This window comes from Herpailurus yagouaroundi, unplaced genomic scaffold (genome assembly GCF_014898765.1).
Source record: "Herpailurus yagouaroundi ecotype Mexico unplaced genomic scaffold, PumYag 77, whole genome shotgun sequence".
NCBI lineage: Eukaryota > Metazoa > Chordata > Mammalia > Carnivora > Felidae > Herpailurus > Herpailurus yagouaroundi.
This window is the reverse complement of record NW_024412388.1, coordinates 85648047-85667787: the sequence shown is the minus strand read 5'-3', so window position 1 is coordinate 85667787 and position 19741 is coordinate 85648047. Positions and strand designations below refer to the sequence as shown.

Here is a 19741-nt window from a genome sequence, read left to right as displayed (position 1 = left end):
GTCCTCTATTCTTGTTCTCTTGCCTGCTCTTTGTTTCTTCTTAGCATTTATGCCATTACTGTGCTCAGAACCTGCCAGTAGCTCCCCATTTTTACTCTAAATGATAGCTGAAGTTACTTTGATATTCCCATCTACCAGACTCTTTCTGTTCCCTGGTTATGGAGCACCTGATTTAGTTCTGAGGATGGGGCAAGAGAGAAATGAGCTCCTTTTATAGCTGGGGAAGTTGGGTTCTCACTTACATACTCTCCCTTTCCATTGCAAGATAAACGACAGGCTGATGAAGATATTTCTTGGCCCTAAGCCATACCAACTTGGGACATAGGTGACACAAGTAAAGTAAAATTGTTTTTCTTACCCACTCCAATGCATCCAAACTTGTGTTTTTTTGCTCTGACAAAGTGCTGGAACTTCTCTGGAAATCTGGACTTCCAGAAATGCTCTCTCATCCATGAGTAATTGTCTAAAAGTCATTTTTCTCTGGAGCTCCCAGACTGTGGGCCAAGAGAGACTAGAGCAAGTTCCTTGCTACTGAGGGTCCACACATGGGACCAAGGTCTGTCTGCCTATTGCCTGATGCCTGGATGGGTGAGATTCCTTCCGAGCCCCTTGGTGTATTGTGCTGGATCCCACAGCTCCCTCAAAGGCACTTTTGTCTGTGGATGGATGCCAGATATTTATTGTTGGGAGTGTGTAGAAAAAATGAGGGATACTGTATGTCTCAATGATGTTGACATCCCTTCTAACTGTAATCTTGTGTTTGGCATCCTGTGGCTTTAGCCTGTTTAGCATTCTGTGGCTTCCTTCTCATCTCCAGTGGTTTTCTTCAAAACTAACTGGGGAGGGATTATTTCTCATACCTCTGAGTAAGAATAGGACAAAACCCTAAGAGGGTAATAAAGAAAAGAAAGATTAGCTATTCCAACTTGAGTTAAAAATATACAAAACACTGACTCACTAGAAATTATTGGTAAGAGACTTGCACTTCGAAATGTCTGCTTTAATGATTCAGAGGCAAATAAAAGTGACTGGATGAATTATCTATTATAGAGAAGATGTTTCACTTGACCCAATTTAGTGTGAATGACCCTAATTGCCTCTTTGAATGTGAGAAGGGCCCATTGCCAAATAGTGGCTCCCAGTTGTAAATGGGTAAATTTCAATAAAGGAATTGTTAAGAAAGTCTCTGTGGAGAGGAGAGGTTGAGCTCCAAGTAGGACGTGTTCTGGATAGAAGTAAATGGGGTGTGTGAAAGTTGGTGGTGAGGCCACAAAGGCCATCTATATGAAGCAGAAATTACTTTTGCATGAGCACAATAGCATGACTGAGTGCAAAACCTATAATGCAAAAGATAGTAATTGTCTGAAATGTTTTATTCTTAACAGAAGTTTTATTTTGAGACTATAAGAATTTTTGGAAGGTAAGTAAGTAGATATATTGTTAGAGTGAGGAAGGATTGGATGAGTCCTTAGTCCTAGCTCTCCCACTAATTGGCTGGGTTCTTGGGTCATAGTTTCGTCATCTATAAAATATAAGAATAATTGTGGAAGTCCCTTTCAGCTTAAAAAGAATCTATAAATCAACAATGAATAGAGTAAGAGTTGCTCCAAAACCTGAGATGGAAGAAATACCATGGAGCCTTTTTTTTTTTTTCTGGATAAAATGAAAATCTGGTTTATTTATTCTGCATATGCCAGACATGTGCTCAATTCTGGGGATAGTCTTGGAAAAGAAGGCAGACAGGTCTTGCCCTCCTGGAACTTTTTCTTGCTCTCATTTTCCAAGGATTAATTCTAATATCACTCATTTTTTTCAGGTCCTGCCCTATCTCTTGGGCTATTCCAAACCTTGTGATTTGCACAGTCCAGGAAAAATAAGAGCAATCCCTGGCTCTCTGATCTATCACAGATTGCTATTGCTTTTTTTCTGATTCCATAAGATATTTTTGAAAGTGTCTGGCTCTGCAGGTAGCATCTCTTCTCAAGAGCTAAGTGTTCCAGGAACTTTGGCCATGGCTCTATTTGCCTGCTCCATTTCCATCGGAACTCAAGTAGCTGTCAATGACTCAGATCTTGTCCTTTTTAAGTGTTATGAACAAGTAAGCCAGTGTATGACACTCCACAGAACCCCACCTTCATCCAACTGCCCAGTCTCTAGGAATCAAGCTACTATGAGGCTTTGAAAGACTACCCTGATCAATGCTCAAGGCTATAGCTTCCACCGTGTCCTACTCTGGGCAATGTAGTCCTTATCTTCTTCAGGCCTAAGTCTGCAAACCAGCGAGACAAGGATTGAATTTGACTCACAGATAAGTTTGTTCTCCAATTAGCTAAAGTCTCCATCCTGCCTTTTGTTCCCAACAATAAAACTGAACATCTGTGTTCTCATTCTTTCCCTGTTGCTTCTCTTATATTTTTGGTTTAAGTGCACAACCTTTAGAACAAGATTGTTCGAGTTTGAATCTAAGCTCCACCACTCACTAACTATGTGGCTTGGTCAAATCATGTAACCTTTCTACATTTCAGGTTTTCATCTTTAAATTGAACATAAATAAAAGACACCTATCTCATAAGTGTATGTGTTGCACTTAGAACCATCACTAGTACATAATAAGTACTTTGTAGGTGTTATTACTTTATTTATCATTGCTTATTACTTATTGTTATATTATTACTGACCTGGCTTTTATAGGTATTTGAATGAGATCAGTAGACTAGATCTTTTAACATAAAGGCCATAATGGCTTCCAACTATTGAACTATTTCTTCAAAGTAGTTCTATATTCCACCATAGCCTATCAACATTTTTGGCCTTTAACAGAACAAAAAATTTCAATTATCTCCTTGACAGTAAACAAAAAGGTCTAATGGACTTTTATTTTTAGGGAGGAAGAGTGTGTGGAGAAGTATCTTTCATTTCCTTTGGTATTAGATTACTGATTTTAAATCACCCTATCAGATTTTAACAGGCCAAAGAAAATTTGCCCAATTTCTAACTCAGAAGTCTGTACAGATTTTCTTACTCTGCACCTTATTTAAGCATCACCAGGAAGATGTTTCTATCGCATTGAGGAATTGGCTAAATTTCCCCCCCTCCATCTGCTTTCTAGCACTTGTGGCTTTTTATTTCATATCACTTATAATTCAATGTAATTTGAGTTGCTTCTTGAAGTCTCAGGCTTGACTTGTTAGCTTGTCAGTCATCCCTTTTCTGTGATGAGTCAAAAATATTTTTCACCTGGTGAATAAAATATGGATATTTCATTTCATTGAACCATTTCAAGTTTCTAACATTGAATTGTTGATGTCTTGAGATTCTTTGCACCTGCTTAATTTTGATACACGACCTTTACGTTGCTTTGAAAGTCAAACTTCTAATGGGGAAGAATGTATTTTAATGTGCATATTGGCATGTTTCATAGGTTCAAAAGTGCTTTCTTTTATGTGCACAGAATGAAAATAAATGATCCTCTGACAGCCTGTCAGCCAGAGTTTTATTAGCTATGTCTGACCATGTCCCTTGGGTGGAAATGGCAGCCAAGAGCATCTGGGTTTTTATTTATTGTTAGGACATTTTGTACACGTTGTGGGAAGACCATAACCTTGCTTCTTCTTGCCTCAACTCTTGAGTAGATAAGCCCCTGCCCCTGTGGGGGGAATTGGGAAGGAACTTTCTTTAAGACTGTGCCTTTACATGCACACCTTTCCTCATGTGAGGGCCTGCAACTCTAGAAATGTGGAGACCTCAGGCGGGGCTGAGTATTGAAGAATTCAGGGAAAGGGGACCTTTTTATTATGTCTTAGACTGCAAACTTCAGTGAGATATATTTGTCATTGCAGTGGTTATACTTGTTAAGTAGCCAGGACTGGAGACTAAGAAGAACAAAAGGAAAGAAAAAAAAATTAACTGTTCTAAGAATTGTATCTAATGCTTGGCAGGTATTGTCTCTTTTTATTCCACAATAATTCTATGAAATAAGAACCAATTTTATGCCCAGTTATTTATTATTTATTTTTAATTTTATGCCCATTTAAAAGGTGAGAACATTTGGGATCAGACAGGTCAGGCAAAGTAACTTGTCCAAGTAACATGTCTGGAAACAGAAACAAAATTAAATATAAGTTGATTTATTATAGGTCACACAGCGAGCAAATTAAAAGCCCACTTGTTCTAAGGACTTTACTATGTTATGGAAAATTTTATTTTATTGATCATTTATGATAGATTTATAGAGAATATAAAGTTGCTAAGCTATTTTTAAGGAGGGTTTTTTGTTTGTTTGCTTGTTTGTTTTGGTCAAGGCTAGCTGGATTTCTTTCTTTGTTATTTTTTTATTAGAGAATTCAAGAAACTCTTTTTTTGTTTTGTTTTATTAAAGTATAATTGACATACAACATTATATTTCTTTCAGGTGTACAACACAGTGATTCAACATTTACACACGTTACAAAAAGATCACCTGGATAAGTCTAGTTACCATCCGTCACCATACAAAGTTATTACAATGCTATTTACTATATTCCTTATGCTGCACTTTATATCCCCTTGACTTATGTATTTTATAACTAGAAGTTCGTCCTGCTTAATCCCCTTTATCTTTTTAGCTCATCATTCCACTCCCTTTTCTTCTGGTAACCACCAGTTTGTTCTCTGTATTTATGAGTCTGTTTCTATTTTGTTTATTTGTTTTGTTTTTTAGATTCCACATGTAAGTAGAATCATATGATATTTGTCTTTCTCTATTTGATTTATTTCACTTAGTATAATTCTCTCTGGGTTCATCCATGTTGTCACGAATGGCAAGATTTCATTCTTTTGATGACAGAGTAATAGTCCTATTATATATATATACCACATCTTTATCCATTCATCTACTGATGGATGTCCATTTATTGAGGGACACTTAGGTTGCTTTTATTTATTTACTTATTTAAAAAAAGTCTTTTTAATGTTTACTTTTGGAGGAGAGAGAGAGAGACAGAGCGTGAGCAGGGGAGGGAGGGAGGAAGGGACGGAGAGAGAGAGAGACAGAGAGAGAGACAGAGAGAGAGAGAGAGAGAGAGAGAGAGAGAGAGAGAGAGAGAGAATCTGACCAGTCTCCAGGCTCTGAGCTCTCAGCACCGAGCCCGACGTGGGGCTCGAATGCATAAGCCTTGAGATCATTACCTGAGCTGAAGTTGGAAGTTTAACCAACTGAGCCACCCTGGCACCCCATTTAGATTGCTTTTATATCCTGGCTATTGTAAATAATGCTGCAATGAACATATGGGTACATGTGTCTTTTTGATTGGTGTTCATTTTTTTGGATAAACATTCAGTGGAATTGCTAGATTGTATGGTAGTTCTGTTTTTAATTTTTGAGGACCCTCTATGTTGTTTTCTATGGTGGCTGCCCAATTTACATTCCCAATCCATCAAGAGGGTTCTCTTTTTTGCACATTCTCACCAACACTTGTCTTTTTGATAATAGCCATTCTGACAGGTATAAGATGATACTTTGTTGTGGTTTTAATTTTGCATTTTTTTGATGGTTAGTGGATGTGTCTGCAATGACTTTAAGTGCAAGTAAAATAGTTCTCCCTATTTGTGGCTAAAAACTATGGTAATATTGATGAATATTGCTAGTTAGGCTCTGGTGAATTATCTTCTTCAGGTAGTTGGGATTTAGTTTGAGAATTCATGGAGAAATGAGGAAGCATAGAAAACTGCTTTCCAAATTTTACAATTTAGTTAGCTTTATGGAAAATTGGAACATTTCCCAAGATTCAACAACTATTCCAGGACCCAATAGCAATTCTTGTGATGTATTTTGTCATCCACTGAGAAAAGGGCATCTGTGAATTCTAGCTGTGGGCATCCTGGTTGAGTTATGACCAGTATAGCAAGGTCACATGGTAAAAACATGACAACTTTAATAGAAGACATTACCTGCTATTGCTTTCCTCACAGGGGAGGGTGGGGGGGAAGGGCATGGTAGGTACTTGGATACCTCCACAATACTGCTCAAATTTGCAGTACAAACCTCCAGCTGTATGTTCAGCTACATTTACTGTAATATCTGTAAAATCTAGAAATGACATACAATTTTGCACTAAAATCATTACAATTTGGATCCTCAAGAATTGGTACAGTTTCAACTTCTAGTTGAATATAGAGATAGAGGTTATTTGAAGGCTTAGCAATTTTTTTTTCTACTTAGGTTATTTCTAGGTATACCTGCTACTTGAGAATCCAGTGAACCTCCACCTCTAGCTATAGCATCAAGTATCTCATTTAATCTATACATCTTGCCTGTAATGGACTGAATGTTTATGTCCTCCCCAAATCCATATGTTAAAACCTCAACCCCGCAAGGTATTAAGGCATTAAGAGGTGGAGACTTTAGGAGATAATTAGGTTATGAGAGCAGATCCCAAGTGAATGACGTTAGTGCCTGTATAAAAAAAGAGACAAGATCCCTCATCTTCCCTCCATGTGAGGTCATGGCTACCAACCAGAAATGAACCAGAAACTGGGTTCTCGCCAGACACCGAATCTGCTGACACCTTTATCTTGGATTTCCCAATTTCTAGAATTGTGAGAAATAAATTTCTGTCATTTGTAAGCCAGCTAGTCTATGGCATTTTGTTATAGCTGCCAAACGGACTAAGACATTGCCCTAGAACTAGTCTTTCCTCCAACACACCTTTACAGTAATAAGAATAGTGGTTTCAGAATTATTTTGTGTTACTAGCATCTTGATTTTATGTAAGTTTACTTAAAGTTTCTGAGCCTCAGAATTCCTATAGTATTTAAAATGGGGTTAATATTTTTTTTTACTTCATTGTAAAGCAATTACTAGTAAGCCTTAATGAAAAAAGCTTGTAGAATATATTGTATTTGAATCATTCATTGAGTAGTGTCTTGATCAGAGAAAGGGTTAATGGAATTATATTGGAATGAGTTTAATTTAATTTACAGTGATTAGAGAATAATTTTTCCTCTTTAATCCTCAGATTTTGAGATCCCTAGCCATCAGAAACTCCTGAAAACTTCATTTCAATTAGATCTAGTTAGGCATGAAGGAAAAGGAAATTATCAAAAGAAGAAGTGACATACGGGGTGCCTGGGTGGCTGAGTCGGTTAAGCGGCGACTTCAGGTCAGGTCATGATCTCGCGGTCCGTGAGTTCGGGCCCTGCGTCGGGCTCTGTGCTTTCCGCTCAGAGCCTGGAGCCTGTTTCGGATTCTATGTCTCCCTCTCTCTCTGAGCCTCCCCCATTCATGCTCTGTCTCTCTCTGTCTCAAAAATAAATAAACGTTAAAAAAAAATTAAAAAAAAAAAGGAGTGACATAAACAATACCCCTTTCCTCATCTGACCTATCAAAGTTCTCTTGAGATTGAAACTGTGGCTCTCAATAGATTCCTTGAGTTGCCTAGTGTCAACTCCTACCAGCAATTGTGCACACCGGGACTTAGCATCAGTGACCATGACGTTTAGCACTTGTGGAATCAAAGCAGACCACAGGCATAGGGAGACACATGCTATCTTTTCATTTTGAGGAGCACCCTCTTCTGATTGAGAACAATATGCATATACATTGATTTCTTCTAGAATAAAAAAAAATTTAAGACCAAAGATTTTCTACACATGAAGGTAGAAACAGAGTGGTGCACAGTGCTCTTGGGGTGAGCACCACACTCCATCTGTGATTATTATTTGGGCTGAAGTATGTTAAGGACACAGGATGTGCTTTAACATGGGTGTGTGGGGGCTGAATATTTAAACGGGAATAAATCAACAGCCTGCTGCTAACGTATTGTTTAAAAATAAGTATTTCACAATGTACCAGCAGAAATATTAAAACCCAATCTCATGATAGGAGCACGGAGATTGGGCTTTCTTCACTCTCTTAATGATTTTATTCAGAGAAGGATTATCTTTTCTTTGTCTCAAACATCAGTGATTCGGCAATTACACAGACTCTCTGCAGGCGGGGGTTGAGACAGAGAGAGCTGGGAAGGAGAAACGCTTTGAGCTGGAATGTGTTATTGAACAGATTTAAAGGTATTTTAATCATAGGCCTTTAATGCTATTTTAGAACATGTGTGTGGCTCCCTAGCTTATCTTCTCCCTTCTGCTGCAGCTGCTAAGAAATAGGCAAATTGCTCTCAGAAAGACGAATACAGTTTATTTTTGGGCCCTGCATTTTTTATTCCAAGTGTTATGAACGAGCAAGTTCATAGAAACATGTGCCTAGACTGTTGGGATGAGCACTGGATGTTGTATGGAAACCAATTTGACAATAAATTTCATATTAAAAAAAAAAATCAAAACATGTGCCTAGAACAGTGCCCTGTGATTAGAGACCTCTGTCTTGAAGTGCTTCCTCCTCTCTTCAGATGGACTTAGCTTCAGACACTCATGACAAGTAGCTACCTGTGCAGGTTCAGCTCATTGATTTGCCACCGCTTTTATTCTCCTGAAATATGACTTTCTATTCATGCTATCCTGGTTTTTATTCTACCCTGTGATTTGTGCAAAAAGAAAAGTATCAGACGTGCCTGCTTAACAGTCTCTATTGACATTTTGCAGAACAGAACAGATTGGACCTATTTTCTTCCTGCATTCAGTTTAAAGTATTTGAACCTTTCTAACAGCTGTGAGACAATATTTATTCTTAGTCAGCAACCGATTTCATGAGTCTAAAACCATGTAATGTATGTAACTGCATATTAAACCATGCAGAGCTGCCTGACTGATGAGTTGGAACTTCAATAGGAGATCAAGTATGCTGCTCTGAAAGGGATGCTTTGGGATGGTGGGATGGGTCAGACTCTACTTCAGAAATACAACAAAATGGTTCAGGAAGAAGCCAAGGATTTCCATTTCAAGAAAGACCACTCAAACTCACAGGCAGGGGGAGTATTTGCAGAGTTTTACCTGTGATGGTGGTAGTAGCAGGGGTAGAGTTGTGGGAGACGATTAGAGAGGGAGGGAGGCAAACCATAAGAGACTCTTAAAAATTGAGAATAAACTGAGGGTTGATGGGTTTGGGAGGGAGGGGAAGGTGGGTGATGGGCATTGAGGAGGGCACCTGTTGGGATGAGCACTGGGTGTTTATGGAAACCAATTTGACAATAAATTTCATATTAAAAAAAAGCAAGTAGCCATTTGTGTGTAAATTTCATAGGATATCAAATAAACTTCAGCCAGTTCTGCTTGTCTTTTAATTATTAATTAAGGGCCACAGGGAAGGGTTGGGTTATGAACCTTTGGAATGTGTGTATAGAATCACTTTGGGAGCTTATTAAAAATGTAGGATCCTGTTTGCATCCTCTAGAATTTCTGGTTCAGAAGGTCAAGGGTGGAGCTAAGGAATTTGCATATTTAATAATCACAGGTAATTCTGATGCATGTAACTTAAAAAACATTGTTAAAGATTTCAAAAGAAGAGTGGAGGATTTAGTATTCTTATTGCCCATGATTGAAACTCACCACTAATCCTCAAATATTCAAGAACTAAAAGCAGGGAGCAAAACTGACTCGAATACATTGTGTGCAGTTTAGTTGTAAGTGATGGGGATGGTAATCAGCAGTTTTTAATTCCTTACTGTGTGTCAGATGATTGAAACCAAATAAATTTTATATAATCTTTATTATAGCTCAGTAAGTCGGTTAACATTACATCATTTTACAGGTAGTAAAACATGCTCAGAAATGTTGAGTAACTTGTCCAAAATGACATAGTAATTACCAGAGCCCCTTAGGCTTCTCACTCTCCTCATTCTGCTCAGGAAAGTTTATCATGACTTCTATACCAGAATCTATATACCAACAAATCTTAAATCTGTATCTGCAGCCTGGATCTCTCTTGAGTGTTCTCCAACCATCTATCTGTTGGCCTGTTGGAATCACCTGAAGTTCTACACATTCTCAACTGTACTTGCCATCTTCCTCCCTATATATTTTTTCTCCTTTACTGTCCTCTAGTTCAGCTAGTAGGACCCACTATCTACCTATTGGTCCAAGCCATACATAATGGAGTTATTTTGATCAAAACACCCAAATATCTCCTGATTCAATGATCTTCTGCTGGTCCTCACCACTACCCTTCTAGTTCAGGCCAGAATCATCTCTTGCCAAGTGTATCAGTTAGTGTTTGCTGCACAATACAAAATTTCCCATAACATAGTGACTTAAAATAGAAATCATTTTACTTTACTCACAATTATGTGTGCCAGCTGGGTAGTTTTTTAGGTCTGGACAAGTTTGGCTAAGCTCTGCTGGGCTTACTCTTGTGTCTGTGATCTGCTGAGATCGCTTGTGGCTTAATGACCTACCATGGCCTTACTTACATATCTGGTGATGGACTGGCTGTCAGGTCATGGCTGTATGGCTTTTGACCAGGGTGCTGGATTCTTTTCCACATGTGGCCTTTCATTCTTCAACAGGCTAGCTCATCCACATGGTGGTCTCAGTATTCTAAGTGCAGTAAAAGAGAAGAAGCCCCGATGTACAAGTATTTTTCAGGCCCTTGAGCTGTATTTGTTAATGTCATCCAGAGCCCCTGACTCACTGTGGCAAGACACTGCCAAAGGTTGTGGATAGAGGGAGAGGAATATTTCATAGCCATTTTTGCAATCTATTACACTGGGACTTGGTAATAGCTCCCTGATGGTTTCCTTACCACCAATCTTGCCTCCTCCAATCCTTTTTTCATCCAGCACTCAATGAATGGTCTATCATGTCAGTACTCCTCTCACTTCACTGGTATACCATTGTTTTGAATGTTCTAAAGTCCTAACTCCTTAACATGACTTAAGGTACTCCAGGATTTATATTCTATCTACCCCTTCGAGCTTTGACTCTCTCCCTATATTCTTAATTTCTTGTGGTTACTCAAACAGCCAGATTTAGTGTTTCTTAATCAGAGAGAATATGTGGCAGTAGGCTCTCATTAGTGTACTTATCTTTCTCTACCTGAAAAGCACATTCTCATTTCCCTATCTTCCTGACCCTCCCTTATCTAAGTAACATATCTATCCACTAGTCTGAGCTTAAATATCACTTCCTCAGGCTTCTGTGGACATTTTGAATAGTAGCACTTAGACTTTACTGCAGGTAAGTGTTCAAAGTCTGCTTTCCTGTGAGAGTAGACGCTCTTGAAGTCAGGAACCATGTCAATTTCATCTCATACTAACTCTCTAACATGTAGCACCATGCCTGGTACATAGCAGGTGCTCAGTAAATACTGGCTAAAAGAACAAACACTCCTGACTTGTCTTATTTCAGTCTGATCATGGCACACTGTAGCTTAGGCTCAACTTGCTGATTCTGTTCCCTTTGCTTATATACTTAATTTATTTTGTGTTTCTGGACTAAAAATTATTTTAGTAATGAATGGAGAAGGAAATATATATACTATCTTTATATCTAATGATATGTACCTAATACATATCTAATATGTATAATGTTATATATATTTAGTAAATTTAGTAATTAAATTCAGAAAATTTGGTAAGCTCACATTATTTCTTGTTCAGGAGTCAAGTGTAAATTTATGTCAATGTCTTTTCTTGCATCCCCACCTCCTTAGAGAGAAAAGTAAGTGAGTGATTTAAGAGGAAAAGGATGGGACCACTGCAAAGGGAGCTTAGACAACTTTTCAGTGGTCTGAGAGCAGTCTTACCCATGTTGCCTTAGCTGTCTGTGGTCTGTTGTTGCATGGAAATTTTCTTGGTAGGCTGGCATCATGAACATTGGCCAAGGTCTGCTCTGTGGAAGCCAGTCAATTCTGGAGGCCATTCTAAAATTCATGGAAATCTACTTGGGAATATAATTTCAAGACCTGTCTTTCTTGGCTTGTGTATATAGTGTGTCCTTATAGTTTGTGTCAAGTGAAGCTGCCATGGTGAACTTTATAGCAAATCTGATAACTCTGTTACTATAAACTCAAAACAGAAAAAAAAATTCAGAAGTCTTCTCTGGACACTAGAAAAAGTTGTCAAATCAAATAGTTCTTAAATCGAAGTTATTGATTTTGAAGCCCTGGAAAACTAGGTCATGTATAATTTGTATAAATCTAATTAGTTAGAAACATATAGACTGGTTTACAGCCTCTCTCCATATCCTTTATCGATCTCAGTTTCTTCATCTATGAAGTGCAGATTCATAATCTTATACTACATAATATTGCTATAGACCTAAGATGAGATAATATATGTGAGATAATTTTGTGTGCTATAAAGTATTATTCATTATCAAGCATTTTTTAATATATATATTCCGGACCTTGTGTTAAGGCCAGGGGAGAGATATAAAAACAAGTAAGATATAGTCCTTGCTCTGAGTAAGCTTGCAGCTGATGGAGGTGACAGATGAGTATAAAATCATAATACAGAATGAACAAAACTGCAGTATCACAGAGGGGGTAGCAATTAATTCTGGCTAGAGGGTTCACAGAAGAGAAGATATTTAATTTGGGCTTGGAAGGATAGGTAAGATTTTACCAGAGGGAGAAGACAAGAAGGGCGTTCTAGTCAGATATCTCCTTCTAATCTGTAACAGGAGACTCACTCTGTTTTTAAAACAATGAGAAGTGGCGGGTAGATACCCAGAAGTCATATAAAAGAGGTATAATTGTGAATATTATTTATTTATTTTTGGATTAAGAGAGGATGAGAGGAAGTCATAAAACAAAGCAGCATCAAGGACTACTAAACCAGAACAAGAAGCAATGAAAATTCACTGGGGGAAATAAAACCCATTACTTGTTACTTTATATATACCCCCAAAATGCATGAAAACTTTGAAGCCACCCCTGAAAATTTCATGCATCAGAAGAGGATGCTTTTCTCTTACTTAATAATCAGATGAGTGAATACGTCAATGTGGAGATTGAGACAAATTGAAAGTGATTAATAGTGTTTGGTAAAGGATGCATTCAAATACTTTTATAAAGGTAACTTCAACAACAATTCATGAACTAAACAGAAAAATAGGAAAGTAACTGAGTTCTAATTAGACATATCGTCAACACTTTGTGTCATGGGTGGAAAGGCCCATTACTCCTCATACCCCCTACCCCTATTGCCAGGGGACAACGAAGATGGATGCTTTAGTTTTAAATGAAGAAATCTGTGCGAGACAAATTCATGAAAAAAAGTTCAAAAAAATGTTAAAAAAAGCCTTTTAAATGTAAAGAATTCAAGGGGCTCCTGGGTGGCTCGGTTGGTTAAACATCTGACTCTTGATTTTGGGTCAGGTCATGATCTTACAGTGGTGAGATCTAGCCCCGTGTTGGGTTCTCCACTGGGTATGGAGATTCTCTCTTCCCCTCTCCCTCTGCCTCTCTTCTTCTCATGCTCACACTTTCTCTCTCAAAAAACAAAACAAAAGCAAAATAAAAAAAAGCAAAATAATTCAAAATCTGAAGGGAAACATAGACACACATATACACACAGATTCATTTCCCATTTTCAGACATATTAAGTTAGAGACCAGACATATAATTTAAATTATTCAGAAAGATGCCATTGAAAGTGAAAGGGAGTGCTGTTTATAATTGTCACCAGGACAACAGGTGCAAACTGGGACTGTCCTGGGTAAGTTAGATGTATGGTAACCTTAGTTGTAGGAACTGCACAGTTAAACTTCGTTGAATAGGACAAAACAAATGCTTTTTTTTTTTTTTTTTTCCACTCAGGAGCTCCTAAGGCTTCTGGCCTTAAAACACTAGAAGTTTTGGCTAATGCAAAATTTATTATGTAGGTGGGAATAGAGTAGTATAAGCACCAGTATATTGTTGTACTTAAGAGCATTGACTGGCTTCAAATCCTGGTTAACTGTGTGACTTTGGGCGAATTGCTTAATGTCTCTGTGCCTCAACTTCCTCATCAGTAAATTGGGGATAATAACTGTTATTGTGAGAATTAAACAACAATACATGGAAAGTGCTTGCAAGAGTGTCTGGTTCAAAGGATTATGGAAATGCTTGTTAGTTTTATAATTATCCCCATTTTATAGATTACACTTCTCTCCCCGCCAAAAAAATAAAAAATAAAAAAATAAATAAAAGGAACAGATAAACAAATTATGTTCAGAGTTTAACCTGATAATCGGGCTCACTTTAAGGTAGTCAAAAAGTGATCCAGGATAGACTGAGCTGGAAACTTGGGCCTTCTCCAGAAAGAAGTATTTCCAAGCTTTCTCTGGAAATGAGTGAAGGGGAAGAAGAGGTCAGGCAAGATCTTAGTTTACTGGTTTCATTTAAAGTCTCTGAGATGTCCAATGCTCGGTCAGATCTGTACCAGACTTGTTACTCATGTAGTGATATTGTAGAGGCAAATGAGGTTTGAAAAAACACTAGAAACTTCCAAAACAACCACAGGAAGTCCGTATTTATATGCTTACATTTAAGTCTTGCCATTAGGCTGAGTCTTCTTCATTATTACAATAATTAGTAATTACATTGGGGCGCCTGGGTGGCTCAGTCGGTTAAGCGTCTGACTTCAGCTCAGGTCACGATCTCGTGGTCCGTGAGTTCGAGCCCCGCGTCAGGCTCTGGGCTGATGGCTCAGAGCTTGGAGCCTGCTTCTGATTCTGTGTCTCCCTCTCTCTCTGCCCCTCCCCCGTTCATGCTCTGTCTCTCTCTGTCCCAAAAATAAATAAATGTTAAAAAAAATTAAAAAAAATTAGTAATTAAAACAATTAATTACAATTATAATTACTATTAAAACAATAATATAAAAATAACTATAACTGTCATTCCTGAGCCTTTACTAGATGCCAGGCCCTCCCCGAGTCCTTCACATGTATTAACTCATGCAATACAACAAATATTTGATTTAGGTGCTATTATTATTATCCTTTTGCAGATGAAGATACTGAGGAATAAAGAAGTTACAGATTGGCTTAGTTTTGTATTTCATCAGTGTCAGATACATGCCAGGCACCTGGTAAGTATTTATTGAATCAATTTGCTTGTAGGCCTGTTAATATTTTCTAGCAGAACCCACTTACATCGTTGATTTTATTCAGTAAGAAGAAATTTTGAGAATCTATTTAGAGGAAAAAACATTTGCTTGCAACTGCTTTGTTATCCTTGCATATATTTGTTCTTGGTATTTTGATTTCTGTAAGACCACAAGAATTCATAATTATAAACAACATTTCAAATAACCATTTATGTGCCATCATAGGTAAGGATAGAAGTGTTAAATGAGATTTTGAATTCTGGAAAACGGCCTAACAAATGAGAACAGATAATTTTTAATAAATCACTTATGTTTGGCTTTGGAAAGCATTATTCTGGATATTTTTGCCTCCAGTGATTTGATTTCCTAATTATGTTTTTACCTCAGGACAGTATTATAATTGCTTGCATTTTCTGAGCACAGACCAGCTGTAAGGGGAGAGGGGCACTTCTGGGCAGTTCTGTAAATGTCAGGAGCAGGAGGTCAGTCTGGGGTTAATGATGTGCTCTGATTTCCACACAGTGGAAAATCTACCAGTGGAGAGTGTGCCTACGATAAAGTATGTGAAGTACAGAGAGGACACCAAGTAGAAAACGAGGCAGCCGGAAAGACATCAACAGCAGAGAAGGCAGGGGAATAGCACAGAGTAGCCATTAGAGGCAATTGATCAGGGAAACAAATAGAAGATGGTAGTAAATTTTTATTCTCCTCAATGGGCTATTTTGTAATGGTACTTTGGATCCTATGTGTTTGGCTACAAAAGCAGGCACTGCATTTTAATGTTTTGGGTCAGTTATAGAAAACAATAACAGGGGAGAAATAGTATTCCCAAGGATATGATGATATCTGTGTGTTTATTTGCTTCATTTAAAATTTAAAGGGCCCGGCTCCAGAAATGAATTATAGTTAGATTAAATGCTTTTCTAAATGCCAAAGTGATGCAGTGGCTCATCCCGATTTCTCCCTCATCATGCCTCTGTTTGACAACTGAAATCTAAGCACAGCCATAATCTCATCAGCCTTGCTTCTTTAATGAAAGACACTACCCTCAATGATCCATTTGATCAACACTCATTCAACAGTAACCATGGGTGGGCAAACAGTCCAGTGGGGGAGAAAAACACTAAAACACAATTACAGATCACCCCATACTTAGAGTTGTGTTAAATGCAATGAAGAAAATGTCTAATTCTAAGAACACTGTATAGAGGGACCTATTATAGACTGGTGTGTGTGGGGGGAGAGGGTTGACAGAAAGTGTCCCTGCATACGTTACACGTAAGACTTGAAGAATAAATAGGAATTGGCCAGGTGAAGCTGGTGGTGGAAAGAGTCAAGTGCACATGACAGATCTTACTCTATTCTTTATATTAAAAGGGTTTTGTAACTTCAAAGTCAGCCAGTTGACTATTTCTGGTGGGGCTGATTGAAGGGAATGTGATGAAATTTCGAAAGCTCACATAATAACAACAGGACACTGGAGGTGACACCCCTTTCTCCTAAAACACTTCTCTCCACCTTGGAAAGCAGAGACCTGTGGTAGAATTATTGAAATGTAGGTGAACAGGTTGCCTTCCTTTTGGCTTTGATGGTGCCAGAAGAGGGAAAGAAGAGTCTGTATGGTCTCAGTAGAGGTGGAAGATAGCAACCAGGAACCATTGGGTTACTCTTCTCACCATAGCGCAATTATTATGGGCTTTCAGGGACCTCTCTCTGGACAGACAGGGAATGTGTAAAATGCCTTCTGAGGTTGGCAGATATAAAAAGCCCAGATGGCTGATATAAAAAACCCATCTCCAAAGGCATTCTAAGGGGAATTCAGTGCTGCTCTCAGAGCATGAGTTTTAAATCTACACAACCTAGGACCATTGTTTTGCAGATAGCTTCAGCTATTTATTTTTACTGCAACATGGGGGAGAGGTGACTTCAACAACTTTTTCTGTGCTTAATGCTGGATTCCATAAATCACCTCAGAATAAGTCTGGCATTAAAGGCAAAAATGAGTTAAAAATCCTATGTTGTTTTAAAAAAAAGCTGTGTGGGAGGCAATGCTCAGTCTGGGAGGTTTGAGAGGAAAGCTCTCACGATGTTCACAGCCCACACAATCACAGGGTGTAAGTTCTCGGGGAGGAAATTCTTTGGCAGTAGCAACATACATAATCGCATTTTCCTCAGAGCAGACTTTATGTTCGAGTTTTTAATTCATGTTAAGGTTTAAAGAATTGCCTTTAATTATAAAAATGGCTAAACATTTTTATCTAGTATCCTTTCAGAAAACAGATTCCTTGAGGAACGATTTAATCCAATGATTAGGGTGGTGATAGAAAAGCACAGACTTGTTATGCACTCAGCTAGGAACATGTGTGTGTTTAAGTGTGAAGCCCAGATAGGAATATGCATTAAATTATTCCATTTTCATGCAATCACGTGGACAATAAGCAAATCCCACAAGTATTGTTCTCCTGCAAGAATCCTGGCTATTGGCAGTTCATTTTCAAGTACAGATTTCTCTACATGAAATCGAAGTAACCAAACATAATCGTTTCTCTGTCAACTCTTGATTATTAGTGTGTAAATTATGCCTTAATGCTTTCCAGAGTTGCTAACATCACTTCATCAGGGAGCCCAGGTTTTGAGTTCTGCCAAATGTCAGCTTAATGCTGGAGATATGAAAAGTTTCATAGTAATGGTAATAATAATAGTTAATATTTATTGAGCATTCTCTGTGTGCCAAGCAATATTCTAAGTGCTTTCCATGTTTTATTTTGACTCCCCTCAAAACCTCCTGGAGTAGATATTATTCTTATTTCTGTTTTACAGATCAGAGGAAGGGAACTTGTGAAAATTGGCCAAAATCACATTGAGGAGGGCACTTGTTGGGATGAGTACTGGGTGTTGTATGTAAGCGATGAACCACAGGAATCTATGCCCCAAACCAAGAGCACACTTTACACACTGTATGTTAGCCAATTTGACAATAAATTATGTTAAGAAAAAACAGAAAATTGGCCAAAATCAGACATCTCATCATTGTGATCAGGCTGCCAATCTGACTTCTCTACAAATGTGTTACATCAGAAGTGACACATATTTTATTGGTTCTTTTATTTTCAGAACATACTCAATTAAAATTTTATCCAAATTGTTCCTTAGTCATGTATTTTATTTTGCTTACTGACACAAAAGTTAGTGACAGTAGAAGCTAAATATTATTGATCAACACTTGTGGACTTGTTTTAGGATGCTATTTTTGCTTTCTTGCTTTAGTATTATCAGTTTGTAAGTAAATAATACTACCCCCGCACACCCCCACCCCCCCATTTTCTCATGAGAAAATTCTGAATAGATCTTTAAGAAATGTCCTTGTAGGTATAAAGTATGCAGCATGTCCAAAATGTATTTGACCTTAAACCTCTCCGCATTTTGGGGGAGCATTTTGTGCAGCAAGTATTTCCCAACTGTGATAAATGCTATTCTAATATTTTATCATAAGCATATCTTACCTCCTTTTCATCTCTCAAATGACTATAATCTAGATTGTCTTCAAGACTTCCATAATTTCAAATCAAATGGCCTCTTCTCAGATGACATCTCATGATCTCCCAGGAAACAACTTTATAAACCGTTTCTGACTTGGAATGTTCTCCTTTCTGGGTTTGAGTTCACCATTTCCTTTTGGTTTTCTCTTTTCCCCTCTGTCTTCTCAGTTTTCTCTATTACCTTGCCTTTATCTAATTCTTAAATTTTCCCTAAGGGCCTATCCTTGACTGCCATCTCAATGTTAAATTTCTAGTTGCTTCATTCAGACTGCCACACTCCTCTTTACTTTCTGAATATTCCCCGACTTCTTTAGAAATAACTAATTCCTCTTCCCTTTCCCTGTCAAGGGCACTTTATTTATGCCACGGTACATAGTTGTATCCTGCCTGCCTTATAACTAGTCTCCTTTGTGAGGAAACAGTAGGCTCTGTTGTGGGTAACTCAGACAATTATCAGAACAAAAGTTTACATCTCACTCATGGAAGAGTCTGAGGCAGATCAGGGCAGCTCTCAAGGACGGCTGTCAGCCATTCCATTCAGGGATTCAGAGATACAGGCAACTTCAAATTTGAGGCTCTACCTTCTCAGCAAAAGGGATTTTTCTCTGACTTCCATGGCGGAAGAGAAAGATTAGAAATTTAATAGGGGCATCCTGACTCATCCTGGTCTGTGCTGTTCATATTTCACTGGCCATCACAAATCATAGGGTTCTAGATAGCAGAACTGGGCTGTTTAGTCTTCCATGTGCCCAGGAAAGACGGGAGAACTATTGGTGAACAGCTTGGTACATGGATTGTGTCATAACCATTTTTCTACGCCCCATAGTTGGCACAGAATTTGACAATAAACACCAATAATGTCTCATAAACTGAATCTAATCTAGTTCAAACTTGCATCACTTTACAGATGGAAAAGCTGAGGCCCTCCCCAAGGAAAGAGGGTTTCCCCAAATTAGTCAAGGAGATATTTACAGAACTAGGAAAAAGAATCTAAGTTTATTGCTCCTTTTACTACACTTGCTGTTCCTGAAGGAATTTATTCTAGAGGAATTGTATGATTTTGCTGGGTTGAGCATTATGTCCATTAAGATTGTGAGGTTTGGTCCCCAAAGGTAAGGGAATTAAAAGCAAAAGTGAATTACTGGGACCTTATGAAGATAAAAAGCTTCTGCACAGCAAAGGAAACAACCAACAAAACTAAAAGGCAACCAACGGAATGGGAAAAGATATTTGCAAATGACATAT

General features: G+C 38.0%; 1 long non-coding RNA gene across 1 annotated transcript in view; it reads left to right on the top strand.

The window, feature by feature from the left end:
- The window catches only part of LOC121027542 (uncharacterized), an 82300-nt gene extending 67231 nt beyond the window's left edge, over positions 1–15069 (top strand). The window contains exon 3 of the long non-coding RNA XR_005788793.1: positions 14859–15069. This is a non-coding gene — a long non-coding RNA (uncharacterized LOC121027542). The remainder of the gene's footprint in view (positions 1–14858) is intronic.
- Positions 15070–19741: the final 4672 nt, after the last annotated feature.